Source organism: Mus musculus, chromosome 6 (assembly GCF_000001635.26).
Source record: "Mus musculus strain C57BL/6J chromosome 6, GRCm38.p6 C57BL/6J".
Lineage (NCBI taxonomy): Eukaryota > Metazoa > Chordata > Mammalia > Rodentia > Muridae > Mus > Mus musculus.
The window spans coordinates 108,621,155-108,637,929 of NC_000072.6; the positions used below are offsets into that span (position 1 = coordinate 108,621,155).

Sequence of the window (16,775 nt, forward strand, 5' to 3'; positions counted from 1 at the left end):
TGTGTGCTGTACTGTTGTATTGCCCGAGCTTTTGTCCCCGCCGGCAAGAACACGTTCAGGACAACCGGAATCTTCTGCGGCAAAGCTTTTATTGCTTACTTATCAGGAGGGAAGACCCCAAACCGGGAAAATGGCGCTGCTTATTTAGCCCGCAGCGTGACGTTTCAACACCTGATGTGGCGTGACAGGTCCTGATTAGTTGCTCGCCCATCACTCCATTACTACGCCGCGAGATGGGCAGTGACTAGGCGTGAGTTCACGCTTGCACTTGAGCATAAGGCTTGTTTACTAGTTAGGCGCAGTGGAAGCCAGCGTCATCTTATAATGGCGATTGCTCATGGCACGGCTCTCCACACTGTTGCTCCACTTGGGGTGCCCCACCCCACTGATAGATACACTGACTCCATAAAGTTCCATGAGGACCCTGGGATGTCTGGGTCCCTTTCTTCTTACCAGGCCTCTTAGTCTCCTGAACTTGCATCTTATCACTTCTAGCACATTCCCATGCACTATTTGTTTTTAGTGCTGGAAATTGAACCCAAAGCCTTGCACCTGCTCAGCACATGCTTTCCTGCTGAACTCCACCTCCTGCCTAAGGCACATTCTTTCAGTCAGTGGACCCTCTCTGGATAAAGGTGTGGACCAAGAGGCTCTACCTCCCTCGGGGAGAAACTGCAATAAGAAACAGCATGAAGACTCTAGATAACCAAAGGAGACTCTTGATTGGCAAAAAGGATACAAAGGAGGTTCAAACACGGGGAGTAGGGGAGGGGAGGTGAACATGGTCAACTTCAAGTCTTATTAGATGCACAGCCCTTAGTCCAAAAATGAAAGAAGCCAAACCATGAATTTCCCAGGCTTTGGTCAAAGAAATATGGGAACCAATGTGAATCTGACTAAACACATAAAGTTTATGAGCAGAATGTAAACAGAAGGGGCTGCTATAGAACCACAAATAGGGATGGTTTCTGATCCAGACCTTAACACTGAACATAACATTATCATCATCTCAACTCCATTTATAAACTGTGCAGTGTTTTCCATATATTTTGTCAGTGTGTTTACTACTCATGTCCAGGGTACCATTAAGATTCCCAACTTATGGCCAGGCGTGGTGGCGCACGCCTTTAATCCCAGCACTTGGGAGGCAGAGGCAGGCAGATTTCTGAGTTCGAGGCCAGCCTGGACTACAGAGTGAGTTCCAGGACAGCCAGGACTACACAGAGAAACCCTCTCTAGAAAAACGACAACAACAACAAAATTCCTAACTTATGTAATTGTCTGGTACTGGGGATCAAACAAGGTGGACACTATACCAATGATCTATAATCCCTTCCCCAAGCCCCTCGACCCCCAATTTGTTATTGAAAACAAGCCAGAAGGAGGTTGAATGGACTACTTCAAGTCACTGGTGGAAGTGGTGGCTGAAATGACATAGATCCAGGTGTAGTAAGAGTCGACCCACTCAAGTCACCACCCTGCCACTCTGTTTTCATAAGCATGTCTGATTCTGCAGTATCTGCTGGTGCTGAGAATGTAGCTGACAGCAAAATCCAAGAAATAAGAGAAGTTTGGTGTGGCTCAGCAGCAGAGTGGTTCCCCAGTCTATACAACCCCCTCCCTGCCTTCCCTTCCATGGCTCATGGAACTCTGCAGAAAGGGGGATGGATAGAGGATGGGGATCAGGGCTGTGAAACACTGTCTTTTGGACATGGCATAGATACTGCACACATCGCACAATAGGTTCAAGCCAGACAAATTCCAGCACAGGTGGGTGTTGCGGTAAATCTCCAACCCAAATATGCCCTGGCAATGAAAACACAACTCAGTTAATATGAATACATGCTGTGCGCCTAGATTGGGCAGATCTACCGCTACACTACCACCTTCCACATCAATGAGACCCCTTAGAACTTGCGGTTTCTCCAGGCTATGTGCTTCTGCTCCGCTTTTCTTCTTCTTCCTCCTCCTCTGCATTCTCTCCCTCTCCCATTTTCTTCTTCTTCTCTCCCCAAACCCCACCTTCCGCTCCAACTTCCCTTTATCTGCCCAATCAACAACTCTCCTTTATTCTGCAAATTAAGGTGGGAAACAGGTTTACAGGAAATTACCTGAGTGCTGACTCATTCCTTGTTCACAACCACTCACAGGAGAACAGAATTAACATCAAATATAATTAGCCCCAGGGCTCTCATCCAACAGCTGGGTAATGATCTCCAGGCCCACCCCTTACTGAGGAGCTGCTGGCAGCTGACAGTTTCTGGGAAAGAGACAATCATTCTTTTTTGGAGGATGTGGGCATCAATGTTTTCCCATGATGCAGTGGATGGCCCATGCCCATGTAAATGGTCAGCACTAACACGGGGGAGACATGGAGGAATGAGAGGAATGGGGCATAGAAATGATCATAGTTCATTTATACCTACATGAAATTCTCAAGAATAAAGAAAAAGATTAAAGGACGTTTTTAAAACAAAAAAGATATAAAATGTTTTTTATTCTTTATTTTGAATTAGGTAGGTAGGGAAAAAAATCAACTATGCTACAAGTTACTACTAAAGGACATTTTTCATGGAAATTGCATGGAAGCCTCTTAGTTCTCAATGTTCTAAGTATGTAACTTTACAATATTGTTGAGAAGTTCATACTGTTCAAAGTAGACACATATGAAGATATGGGATGTAATTAGGCATGTAGTAGTTGCATATATTTTTGAGGTATGGTATATGTATCAACCCAATGGCCAATGATAAGATCATGATAATTTGCATATCTGTCACTTGAGTATGTATCAGTTCTTTGTGGTTAGGAACACAGGGACATTTTCATAACCTTCTGGATTTTTTTTCTGATAGGTTAAGGGTTTATTTAGGCTCACAGCTCCAGTTAGAATCTCTTAGTCAAGATTCCTGTTGCTGTGATCAAACACCATGAGCAAAAGCAAGCTTGAGAGAAAAGGTTTTATTTCAGTTTACAACTCGCAGGTTACTCTCCATCACTAATGGAAGTCAGGGCAGGGACTCACATCAAGAACCTGGAGGCAGGAACTGAAGCAGAAGTCAAGAAGGAATGCTGCCTCTTGGCTTGCTCCCTGCAACTTGCTTACTTTCTTATACACTCAGGGTCACCTGTCCAGGAGTGGCACCACCCACAGTGGACTGGGCCCCCCTACACCAATCATTAACCAAGAATATAATGTACAAGTAGGCCAGAACCTTCTCAACCAAGTCCTGCTTCACAAATTACTTTAGCACGAGTCAAGTTGACAAGAAACTAGTCAACACAGACTCCATCATGAGAAATAAGTCACAGGAACAGGCACTTAAGACATCTTATCCCATCCTATATGTGGTCAAAAGCAGAGAAAGGCGAGTGCTTACATTCAGCACACATCCTCCATGGTCTTTGTTTTTCTAATCCCCATTCTAAAGGTTATTTCCAAAACACTATGTTACAAAGACTTCTGGAAAGTAGCTCTTCTTTTACCACCATCCTCTATAAACTAAAACTAGTTTGGGGATTGGAGAGATGGCACATAAAGTGTCTAGTGACTCAAGTTTGATCACCAAAAGCCACATGGTGGAAGGAAAGACCTGACTTCCATAAGTTGTCCCCTGACCTCCACATGCATACCCTTTAAACATACAACAAACAATACAGTAAATAAGAAAGCCACATCTATTAATTTCACAGTTACAGCTTTCCCCAGTAGAAAAGATACTTGCCTGGGGAAACTTTCTAAGAAGGGTACTAATGGGTGTATAAAACTTTAAAAAATAGAAAATGGCTCCAAAATAAAAACAAGCTGAGGGAATAGAAGGCAAGCAAAGCCCTTGTGGTCTGTGATATGTTGCAGGCAATTTGCATGCTGTGTCCCTAAGATGTTTCCATTTAATAATATCAACATACCATTTCCCCTATCACTTCTAGTTTTCCCCCAAGTGGTTTCTAATGCCATTGTATCAGACTGTAACCACATCTTCCCCTTTTCCCTCGGAAAGACTTGGATGGTCAGTCATGCGGGTTTCTGTCTTTAGAATACTAATGTGCTGTAAAAATGGAATGCAAAATTAGTGTTTAGCGTTATTAAAGCACGTGGTGACACAGACAAGAGTTGTTGTTGGATATTAAATCTGGAGTAAGGGCACTATAGTTTGAATAATCCTTCAGGGTCTCCTGTGCTAAAGACTTGGTCAGTATCCTCCAATGTTACTGGGATAAGAGGAGATATTTGGGAAATAGAGACTAATGAAAGGAGTGAGGTCATTGGAGGTGTATCTATCCTCAAAGGGGACATTAGGACTCTGGGCCTTTCTTTCCCCCTTTGCTTTCTGGCCACTAGAAAATGAACAGGTATCTTTTACCAAATGCCTCTACTATAAAGTACTATGCTTGAGCCATCCCAGGGCATAAGGCCAAGTGGCCATAGGTTAAAATGGAAACTTCTGGGTATGGTGGCCTACATCTTTAGTTCTATCACTCTGAAGGCAGAGGCAGGCAAATCTCTGGAAAAGTCAGCTTTGTCTACATAAGGAGTTCCAGGACAGCTAGAGCTACATAGTAAGACCCTATTCTAATAACAAAATTAAAAACAAGGAAACAGAAATCCTCAAACAAATAGAAAAATCCTTCTGAAACTGTGAGCCAAAGCAAGTTGTCCTCACCAGGCAGCACTGGTGTCGCCTTCATCCCTGACACTTGGGCTGTAGAGGCAGATGGATCTCTGGGCTTGAGGTCAGCCTGGCCTACAGAATAAGTTCCAGGACAGCCAGAACTACACAGAGATAACCTCTCTTGAAAAATCGCCACAACCAACAACAACAGCAACAATAACAATCTTCTTTGTAGTGGCTCAAATGAGATGTTCTCCATCGTCTTGAGCATTTGAATACTTGGTCCTATTTAGTGGTGCTGTTCATGAGGCATGGCCTTGCTGAAGGTAGTACATCACTGGGGATGGGCTCTGAGGTTTCAAAGACTCACCCTATTCCCAGTTTACTCTCTTTTTCTTGTTTGCAGTTTGAGATGTAAATGCTTAGCTTCAAGGTTTAGCCTTCATGTCTCTATCCTGCCATTATGGATTCTCACCCCCTGCTACCCTAAACACACATAAACCCTTGAATAAGTTGCCCTGGTCATGGTGTTCATCGCAGCAACAGAAAAGGAGCTCATACATTCTGTTAGATTGTCTCAGATATTTTGTCATAGCAACAGAAAGGTGACTAATGTGGGGGAAAGTTTTGTGACAAGCCAGGTATCTCTATGATTATTTAAATGTCTGCTCATGGTGGCATGGTTGTATATGAATGTGTCCTAGCACTTGGAAAGTGGAGGCAAGGAAGTCAGGAGTCTAAAATCATCTTTGGCTATGTTCTGATTTTTGAAGCCAGTCTCAGCTACGTGAGATCCTATCAAAAGAAAAGAAGGGAAGGGAAGGGAAGGGAAGGGAAGGGAAGGGAAGGGAAGGGAAGGGAAGGGAAGGGAAGGGAAGGGAAGGGAAGGGAAGGGAAGGGAGGAAATTGGGAAGGAAGAAAGGAAGGCTACATGCTACAACATAGACAAAACTTGAAAACAGGAAGCCAAGTGAAACAAGCCAGACACCACTGTAGATTCTAAATAGACGGGATACCTAAGAATGCATATAGGAACAGAGCACACCACAGTGATCGTCAGGGGCTGAGGACAAGGAGAAATGTGTAGTAGGGCTAGAGCTTCAGTTTGGCAGTATTGAGCAAGTGCTATCACTGAAGGATGAGACAGAATCACTAACAAGAACAACACAAATATTAACTAACTGTACATTTTAAAATGGGACTTCACAAGATGGCTCAGGAGGTAAGGGTGCTTGCCACGAAGCCTGAAGACCTGAGTTTGATCCCTGGGGCCCACATGATAACAATAGACAACCACCCCCTACCCATTGTTCTCTGTTGGACACACATATGCTCACACATAAAAATTAGATAAAATGATAAGTTTTATATGTATGTTTTAACAACAATAACAAGCCAAGAAACCAGGCATTGTCATGCATATCTATAACCCCAGCACTTAGGAGAGTCAGGAGTTCAAACCCAGTCTGGGCTACATCAAAGCAGACTTGGAAGAAAACATCAGGCTCTGCCATTCCTCTACATAAACCTTTCCTTTCTCTTCTATCACACTGAGAATAAAACCAAAACTCCCTCCCTAGGAACAAGACCTACAAAATCTTTCATGACCTGGCTTCCAACTCTATCCAGCCTCCTGTGCCTCATTTTTTATGACTTTCCTGTAGCTGCCTCAGTTTCCTTTCTGTTCCTTCTATGCCAGTGTCCCTCTGCTGGGAGGTGTCTCCCAGTTCTGTGGCTGTCAATACAGTCATCTGAGAAGGACTCTTCCAAAGGAAACCCCGAAAGCCTGTCTCTGTCACTCTTCTTTCCACTCGGCTAATTTTCTTTTTAGCACTTAGTACCAGCAAGAGTTATTTTTCACATATCGATTGTCTGCCGCCTTCAGTGTAGGGTATTCCACTGTGGAGGCTTCTCGTCTTTGCTTTCACTCCATCCCCAACTTCAGCATTCAGTCTGCTACAGAGCAGGGCTTTGATAAAAACTTGGCAAATAAATGATAAATATATTTTAAAAGCTTTCAAGTGTCAAGGAATCCGTCTTAATTGCATTTTTAACTATGTTAAGCTTACATCTAAATATTCATTTTGAAGGTAATTTTCTAATAAAATTTAATAGCTATCATTGGCCTAGTTAGTTTCACATTAATGATTTTTACAAGACTTTCCCACATGCAAGCATGATGTGCTAAAAATACAATCTAGGAAAACACATCTCCCTTGTATCTATTACTTTTTTAAGTTCATGATTTGGGCATTGAAGATTAAGGTTTGTCTTATTCTCGGTTTCCCACAAATTAGGGAAGGGGCAAGGATCTTGGAAGAAGGAACAATACATGTTTATGTCTGATCATTTTCCAGAACAAAAATAGCTCCCTTGATACAAGTAAAAAGAATGAAGGGCCAGGGACACAGCTCAGTGAGTCAAGTAATTTGTATGCACTACATACATGATAAGATCAAGTTAGTGTCTGTAACTAACGTATATATGCATAACGTATGTATAAAGCCTTGGGTTTAATGCCCAGCATGGTGATACACACCTGTGGTTCCCAGCACACAGGAAGATCTGAAGTTCAACATCATCTTCTTCTAGCATAGTTAGCTCAAGGGCAGGCTGGGCTGTATATATGGCCATGTCTAAATAGAATAAAATAAAATCACTCTTTAAGTATATATGTAATAAATACTTAAAATTACAGTTGGAAATGAGGAAAAATTTCCTAATGTGGGTAATTAGTTTCACAGCTGTAATCTCAGTATCTAAAGGGCTGAAGCAGAAAGAACTTGATGATTCTGAGCCCAGCATTGTCTGTATCATGAGGTGCAGGCCAGTTAGAACTATCTGGCAAGAATTTGTTTCTAAAAAATAAAAATTAAATAAAATTCCTATGATGAAAGAAAACTGAATTTACATAGAAAAAAGCTGCAATAAATATTGGGACTTAATTTGTGCATACTACATACACGATAAGTTAGTGTCTGTAACTAAAGCAGTCATTTAAAAATCAGGGGCAAAGCCGGGCATGGTGGCGCATACCTTTAATCCCAGCGTTTGGGAGGCAGAGGCAGGCGGATTTCTGAGTTCGAGGCCAGCCTGGTCTATAAAGTGAGTTCCAGGACAGCCAGGGCTATACAGAGAGACTCTGTCTCAAAAAACAAAAACAAACAAACAAACAAACAAAAAACAAAAACAAAAAAAAAACAAAAATAAAAACCAGGGACAGTGCTCTGTTAAATAAAACTGTGAAATTAAAAACAAAACAAAAAAAAAAACAAACAAGCAAAAACCTCTCTCTGTAACTTCTATACCCCACCCTCCAAGTGACATCTTGCCCTGAACTAATACTGTATGCCACCATCCTATCCTTACTAAAATTTCCCTACCTTATTCACAATCATTCAAGCTACCATAAACAACAGCAACAACAAAATCTAATAAACTAAGTTATAATGACATGTCTTAGTGTGGTGTTTACGGGTCGGCACGGATTGCCCATTAGCACCCGTGTTGAGAGCAGTCATTGAAAAAGATGCCTTAATGAGATGAGGCTACAGGCATTTAGCAGTGTTCAAAAGGAGCATGGGAAGGGGGGATTCAGAGGAGAGAGTGGGGACTGAGGTGCTGCCCAAGTGTCTTAGTTACTTTGATTGCCTCTATGGCAAAATACCCAAGGAAAGGGTTAATCTTGGCTCATAGTATGAGGGCACTATCATGGTGGAGAAAGGCAGCTGATTATATTGTGTCCATAGTCAGCAGGCGCCAGAAGGTGATTTATTCTCCCTCCCTTCTTTTTATATTCTAGTTGGAGATCATTGATTATGGATGGTATAACCTGCATTTAGCATAGGTCTTCCTTGCTCAATTAGCCTAACCTATAAATGCCCCCCCCACACACATACACACACAGAGACATGTCCAGAGGTTTGTGATTCCCCATTCCTATCAAATTTGCAGTAAAGATCAACTACTACAGTGCCTACGGAAGCCTGAAACAGAGTAATGAGTAGCTCATTAGACATGTGGCTAGTTCAAAACAGAGATTGAGGCAGGAAAGAGAAGACCTGGGAGTGAACATAGAGGTTGGGTTGGTACCTGGAACTATGAGAGCATGAGGACATCCCAGAAATGGGCTCTCCATTTCACTTCCACTGTTGCCCTATTACTCAGGTCATTCCTGGAGCCTCCTAGCTTGTGTCTCTATGACCATTTCCTCCACTTCCATCCTCCTTCCTCCTCAGCAGCCAGGTGAGTCCTGTCCGTTAGATGACCTGATTCTTCTCAAACTCCCTAATGAACCCCCATAGACCCCATCTCACCAAAAAAGAGACTAAACACTGCTACTGGCTGGTGAGCCCTGACAGCATCCAAACTCATTATTTCTGACCTTGGTCCTAAACTTCACTGCATGTACCCTCAGGGCATCCTTTGTATTTTGAGCCCTTGTAGATTTTCCCCTTTGGGTCTTTGACCTGCTGCTCCCTCTGCCTGGAATCTTCTTCCTTTAGATTCCCATGTGTCAGTACTAGTCCCCTTTTGAGGCTTTTGCGCAAAGTCAGCATCTCAGCATCTGGGCATCTTTCTTTAGATTGCCCCTCCATCCCCCTACTCTCATCTGTACCCCATTCTTCTCCTGTATTTCCTTTTAAAGTGCTTATTGCTGGCTGGCACAATAGCTCAGCAGAACAGTGCTTGCTTTAAATACACCAGACCCTAGATTCAGTCCCTAGTAATGCCAAAAAAGAGTAATAATCAACTAAGCATTTGTCACCCCAGCTTTTGTGATAATTTGTTATCTATCCAAGGGCAGAGATAGATTTTTACATTTCCTTCACTAATGAACCACTAATGGACACAGACAAGTGCCTGATATACACGAGGGTAGAGCTATATTAACTAGATGTGGCATGAACTCTGAGAGAATCCTGAGGAGCTACAACTGTTGGGCAGAATTTCCAAAGGGAAATTGACAAGCTCTTTCCTGTGTCTGGTGATTTGAATGAGATCTCCCCCCAGAGTCATACTCATTTGAATATTTGGTCCTCAGCTGGTGGTTCCATTTGGGTAGATTTAGGGGGGTGTGGCCTTGCTGGAGGAAGTATACAACTGGGGGTAGGTTTTGAGGTTTCAAAAGCCACACCCATCCCCACTTTGCTCTCAGCTTCCTGGCTGTGGTTTAAGATGGGCACTCTAAGCTTATTGCTTCAGTCACCATGCCTGCCTGCTGCCATACTTCCCTGGTGCAATGACAAGACAATGACAGTTCCCTCTGTAACTGTAACCTTTTAAATAAATCCTTCCTTCTATATGTGTCTTGGTCATGTGTTTTATCACAGCAATAGAAAAGTACACTATGAGAGAAAACAAAGATTATGAGATTTCAATAACTAAGAAGTAGCCAAAAGTGGCCAAGAGTCAGATGACTGAGGAGGTGTTCTAGAAACCTTTGTTGGGTTTAGCAACCAAAAGGATGTGGGCTTGGTGAGAGAATCAATGACACATACATAGCTACCATAAATTATAAATGTTTAAGTAGAAGTAAGAGGGGAAGAAAAGAGGAGGAGGAGGAGGAGGAGGAGAAAGAGGAGGAGGAAAATGAGGAAGAGGTTATCATTCATTTCAGATGCTGCTGTCTAACAAATCCCCAAACTAGATGAGTGAAGATGGCATCTCTTTCACTATCTCTCAGAATCCTGTGGTTGATTGAGTTCAAATGAGCCCTTCCATTTTAGATGTCAGCTGGTGCAATGGCCATCTTGGGTACAGGTCGGCATCATTTCCTATAATGGGCCAACCAGCACATATTCCACGTTTTGTGTTATAAGGTTTGTCCCATGGCTGTATGATTTTAATGTTGTCATGAGAGAATAGCCTCAGAATATATACAAATGATTTGACAAAGCTAGGTTCTAATAAAAGTTTATTGGCAAAAGTCAGATAGTAGGTAGGATATGGCTGAGCACTACGTATCCCTTACCCTTGACTGAGGAGCTCAATCTGGGTTGGTACATCTAAGATGGCTCGCTCTTGAAGCATCACACGAGTGTTCACATGCCAGGGCTTCTTACAGCATGATGGCTGGTCCAAGGGTAGAAAGAAAAAGTTGTCAAGTTTAAGATGAAGCTTGCATAGCATCTCTTCCATCACCGGTTAAGAAGAACCTCAGAGATAGTCTGCATCTGGATTAGGCTGTTATGTGAAGATGGAAAGGCCAGGAAGCAATGGCAACTACTAACATTAGCAGAGGACCACACAATTCAGTTTTGTGTTTCATCCTGTCTGGAGCTCCCACCAAAGGGACAGTTTGGGTGACTGGTGATGTCACCCAGGGAACCTTTTAAGAGCTTTTTCTTAATACCCCTTGAAAGTGAAGATGATTTATTATTTTAAAACAATTCTATCTCATTAGTCTGAGAAACTGTAGGTCTTCTGGCTTGAATCCTTGAAACTGTTCTTTCAAATATTCATCCTCGGGCCAAAAAAAAAAAGTAAGAGAAAGGTGTTATGATTAGACATGTGATGGAATCCTGTTCATTCATAGAAATTGCAAGTTGTCCTCTAACTTCTACACAAGCATCATGGCACAAATGTCAGTGTGTGTGTGTGTGTGTGTGTGTGTGTGTGTGTGTGTATGTACACATACTGCATACACACATACACACAAAATAAATGTTTTTTTAATCACCATTGAGCAGAAGGTTTGTATAGCAGAAGTTTGGACATGATATCACATGCAGTACTTATTAACTACATGGATAAAGGCCATCATTTTATTAATGGACTTGGCAAATATTAGATGGTTAATGATCAAGGTAACATCACTGATAACTGCACACACTGATATCATGAGGCCATGAAGGCTGTGCTAAGGAAAACACAGTGTTCCGGCCACAGACAGCTATCCTAGTCAAAGAGAATCCCATGTCTCAAATTAATGCCCATTGACAAAACCCTGGGATTCAGGTTCCAATAATATCAATGGTGAAAAAGACAAAGAGATGAGACCAAAGAAACCAGGCCACCAAGCTCAATGTGTCATCCTGACTCCAGAGCAGGAAGGTTAAAAAACAAATCAGTCACCCTAAAGGACATCATGGAGGCACATGAAAATCCAAATATAAACTGTATGCTAGACAATAATATTGGATTAGGGTTAAACATCTCAGTCCACTCATGTACACTCAAAATTATGTCCAGGGTATAAAGAATGTCCTTTTTCTCAAATAATGTATGCTGGAGTATTAAAGGACCACATACCTATGTTCTACCTTCAATGGTGTAGAACAAAAAAAAAATGGGTATTTATATTGTTGTATATGCGAGTGTATAGAGAAAAGGACAAAATGAATGTGGCAAACTATTAATTGTTGAATATGTAGGATAGAGAAGTTTGGGGTTTTTTTGTCTATTTTTGAAATATATGTTTGCAGTTGAGGCTGGCTCAGAGTTTTCTACGTCCTAGGATATTCTCAGATTCACAAACCTTCTCGCCTCAGACTCTGATGTTCTAGATTGGCAGGCATACATCACCTTGCCTGGTAGATAACTAATTTTCTTGGCACAATTTGTTTTTCAATGTTTATTATGGTTTGGAAATTTTCAATATAAAAATTGGAGATACACATTCTTTTTTTTAACACTAAGTAGATAACATAAAATCCACGAAATGTTTTATATTTGAACAAAGAATTCCACGGGAAATTCAGACTGACTGTACTTCACGTTGAGCTCTGACATAAAATAACTTACTATCTTCAAAGTTACGTCAAGAGGAAGGATCCTCCTATGACTTGGTGACTCAGGCATATGATCCCAGCTACTTGGAAGGCTAAGGTCAAAGGATCACAAGTTCAAAGGCAGCCTGGGCAACTTAGTCAGATCCTTTCTCCAAATAAAAAGTAAGAGCTGTGAGTATAACCCAGAGGTAGAGCACTTGATTGTGACGCCAATAAGGACAAATTAAAAGGATGGGACATCAATTCAGAGGCTGAACAGTATTTGACCTCAAATATAAGATACATCCCTTTAGAGTTGCTTAAGTTGGATGGAGCAGGCCATGGCCATGATTTGGAATAGATCCATCCTGTCCCTAGGAACCATATGTTCATAAAACCAACTCCTGTCATTTCTCGCACTTTTGTTGGAGTTGCTGATCACTGTGGGCTAGGGAGTCTAAGCCAGGCCATCACTGTACTCCAGCTCCGAGCTGCAAGCCTCATCCACAGAAAGGAATATATGGATACAGGGAAAGCAGATAAAGGACTAGCCCTCTGTCCCGCTAGTTTTTCTCTGGCCAGGGATGCTTGGATTCTGTATGATGCTCATTCTTTTCATTGGCAGCTTCGGGCAGACTTGTCTGTACCCAGCCATAAAGAGAATCCAGGTAACCATAGTCAGCCACTTCTCAGTTCTTGGCCTGAGGTACAGGCTGAATGAGAAGCCAGCAGCTCCATTTGTAAGTCTCTCAGGATGCTACAGTCCCTCAGCACCAATTCCTTCAGAGGACCTTCCGGCTGTTGTGTCCTCTGGTTCTGAAGTGCAGACACCATCTTATGACACAGACTGAAGTCTCTTGCAGTTCACATGTAGGTATGTGTATATACAGCCCTCTGCCAAATGTCTTTATTTGCTCAAGTCTCATCTGTCCTTAATTCCCTCCATAAACATGGAAGGTCATATATAAAACCTTGAGCCAAGTCCTGCAGGACAGGGCTTCTTAGACAATCTCAAAGTCTTAGACATAGCTATGGCCCAGTCACAGAAATCTTTCCCCTCCTCCTTTCCCCCCCAAATCTGTATGCTTAACAGACCACCCAGGACATTTGCATGTCTATTTTAGTTTGGAGAACACATCAGGGACAGACAGTGATGTCATTGTGAATATGGCTCCATCTTATCAAGTGCATTGAGGTTAGTGAGGAGAAGACCATTCAACTAACTGTTGCATGCAACAGAGGTCAGAGCATCACAGAGAGAGTCCAGTGGGGCACGGGAAGCTGATGGTTCTGATCTGATGGCGAACTTAGGTGTGTGGGGGTTTTCCCTCCCCAGTGTGTTCTGCTTTGTGCCTTCCAAGGAAGGGCTCTGCCTGAATCCTGCAGGGCAAGGGCACAGCAGAGGTTTGGGGAAATTGGACCATGAAGGGAGCTGCTATTGCCTCTCACAGGGCGAGGGGTTGGGGCGGGGGTGGGGGAGAGACTTTTGTGACTGGGCCATAGCTATGTCTAAGACTTTGAGATTGTGTAAGAAGCCCTGTCCTGCAGGACTTGGCTCAAGGTTTTAATGCAAATGTGGATGATGATGTATATACTATATTGGGATAGAAGAGTGAAATGGACATTATGTCTTCTTGCTCGCACCGGACTCGACCAGCAAGAACGACACTGCAACAGGATCCTTCTGCACACGTTTATTGGGAGAGCTTGATTGCAGAGGCGAAATAGACCCCGAGCCCAGAACTGGTGCTGCTTATATAGGCCTAGGAGAGGCATGTCTCACACCCGGATTGGTTATGCACTACACCTCATTTGCATGTTCCTCATCTGATTGGCTACTCTCTCTCTGTACCTCACAGAGCCTCATTATCATACCTCATTTGCATGTCTCACATCTGATTAGTCATACTCTCAAAGCCTCATTATCATGCCCAGGCCAGGCAGTGTCTTTGCAAAAAACTTTACTGCATATGTACACATTGGTTGTTTGTCCAAACTTATGCGTGGTGGCCAGCAGTAGTCAGTGCCACTCTGCAACGGCACATGTGGCTTCCCACAATGTGTGTGTGGTTGGAATGCAGGGGTGCATATACTGTATATTATAGGTTTTATATGCTGGGCTAAAATGTGTGTCTGTAGGGCAAATGATGTGTCATCTATCTATCTATCTATCTATCTATCTATCTATCTATCTATCTATCTATCTTTCTTTCTATCTATCTATCTATCTATCTAATCTATCTATCTAATCTATCTATCTATCTATCTATCTATCTATCTACCTATCTATCTCTAGGGGTTCCTAACCTCTTGCCCCACACTTTTGTAAAAGTTCATATACTCACTAAGGCTACAAAACTACACTGCTGGCCAATAGTGAGCACATAGCAGAGTTGAAGGAAGTTCCAAGAGAGCTACATATCAAATCAAAGTGAGCTGTTATTAACCACCTGTTTCTGCCTCTGCTTCTCTGTTGGGTGTTGGTAGGTTTCAAACCCATGACTTAGTGCATCCTATGCAAGTGTTCTACCATTGGGAAATACCTCTCACCTTTATAGGGCACGGGGCACACCCTTGATATCAGCCTCTTTCTTATGAGTGCTATAGTAGAAACAGGCTTCTACCTAAAACCTAGTTATGAATCTCTAATCCCCAACACATTCCCCAGATGCCCAGATTCCAAAAGAACACAAGAAGAGAAATTCTTACTTCCCCAAGTAAGTTTACAGGCTCAGGTTGCCAGACTCCTAGGACTTTAGAAAACTATGGGTATAAAGGATATGCCTCACCTAGATATGCCTTTCCTCCCCACCATCCGCAGACTCATATTTCCTTCCCCAGAATCCCCTCCCCCACCTGCTGCCCAGGAATCAAGGACTTCCTGGACACAGACTGGTGCTGTGCTATGAAACCTCCCCCCTCTTCCTTTGGGAACTGTAAGCCTTCCCCTCGTCCAGCCTCACTGTTCTACACCCTCACCTGAGTCCCCTGCCATGCTGCTATCCATCTGTATATATGTCCATGTCATTAATAACCTTCTAAAAAACTTCTTACCCAAATGGCAACCTGTTTCAGGATTTCCCCAGAGCTTTCAGTTACAGAAAACTTATAATATCACAAATATACTGGGCTATAAGCCTTTAATCTCAGCACTCAGGAGGCAGAGTCAAGAGGATCTCTGGGTTTGAGGCCAGCCTGGTCTACAGAACTAGTCTAGGATGGCCAAGACTACACAAAGAAACCCTGTCTCAGAAACCAAACCAAACCAAACCAAACCAAACCAAACCAAACCAAACCAAACCAAACCACAGTTTTCCATATGCTGCTAATTTGCCCTGGAGGCCTGATTGTCAATGGGTCTTTTTGTGAACCCCTTTCCTTGTTTGTATGTTTTTTCTCTGACAATTATCAAAACACATGTAGACTCACAGAGAACACACACTCCTCTTTAGTCTGCTGGGGTCTGACACTCCTCTCATTCAGTCATTTTGAGATGCAGTCTTGAAAGAAACAGTGGGACCCTGACCCCTCACCTCCCATTTTGCTTCCTGGCTTTAAAGAAAGCGGCTTCCCCTTCCACGTGCACTACTGTTACTGAGGCAGAACATCATAGTCCTAGAGGCCACAGGGCCAAGTTGGAGACATGAGCTGAATGCGTGAGTCAAAATTAATTTCTTCCTTTTATGTGATTCTCTCAGGTATTTTGTGACTGTGATGTAAAACTGACCAATACTTTATTGTTGGGCAAAGAAAACTTCAAAATAATGAACATAGTCCTAGTATAAACAATCTGTGTCATTTCCTGACCAGTACTCCTGAGATAAAGGCTCGTTGTGTAGCCCAGGTCTGGTTTCAGACACACAGCAATTCTCCTGTCTCAGCTACCATTTCTGGCTAGCATTTCTTTCCAAAGAAAGAAAGCAGTGTGTGTGGCGACAGACATCCCTAATTCTAGTCTTCAGGGGACTGAAACAGAAGGATTACCATTAGTTTAAGTCCAGCCTAGGCTACATAGTGGTTTCCTGGATAGCCTGGACTATGAAGTTAGGCTGTCTCAAAAGAACAAAAACACTTAACAACAACAATATCATCAACCAAAAGGTAAAAGGAGAAAGACTTTGATAGCATGGCATATGTAAGTTTCAGCTGAATTTACGAGAGCCCTTTCTTACAGAGAGCTGTACAGCCTTTAATGGATTTGTGGGGAACCTTTGAGAACATACAGTATATGGTAAACGCTAATTTTCAAACTTGACTGTGGCATCTTTAGGGCAGAGTGGGAGAGAGAATAAAATGGATGACACATTTATTGTTATTTATTAGGGCCCTGGTTTAAGAAAGCACCCACCTGGGTGAAAATACTTACACAACCCTGAGACCCAAGGCTTTCTCAAAACATGCACCCCTAGCACGTCACCTTGCTTACCTAGGCCTCAATGAGAACAATCCA

The 16,775-nt window shown here is 42.6% G+C and overlaps 1 long non-coding RNA gene across 2 annotated transcripts in view; it reads right to left on the reverse strand.

Moving 5' to 3' along the window:
- 0610040F04Rik (RIKEN cDNA 0610040F04 gene) overlaps nt 1–16,775 on the reverse strand; it is an 83,899-nt gene that overhangs the window by 44,119 nt on the left and 23,005 nt on the right. Inside the window, exon 1 of one of the 2 annotated variants that reach the window (NR_040757.1) lies at nt 1,887–2,013. The exons of the other annotated variant lie outside the window; for it this stretch is intronic. This is a non-coding gene — a long non-coding RNA (RIKEN cDNA 0610040F04 gene). Of the gene's footprint in view, nt 1–1,886; nt 2,014–16,775 lie in introns of those variants that run through there. 2 annotated transcript variants of the gene reach the window in all.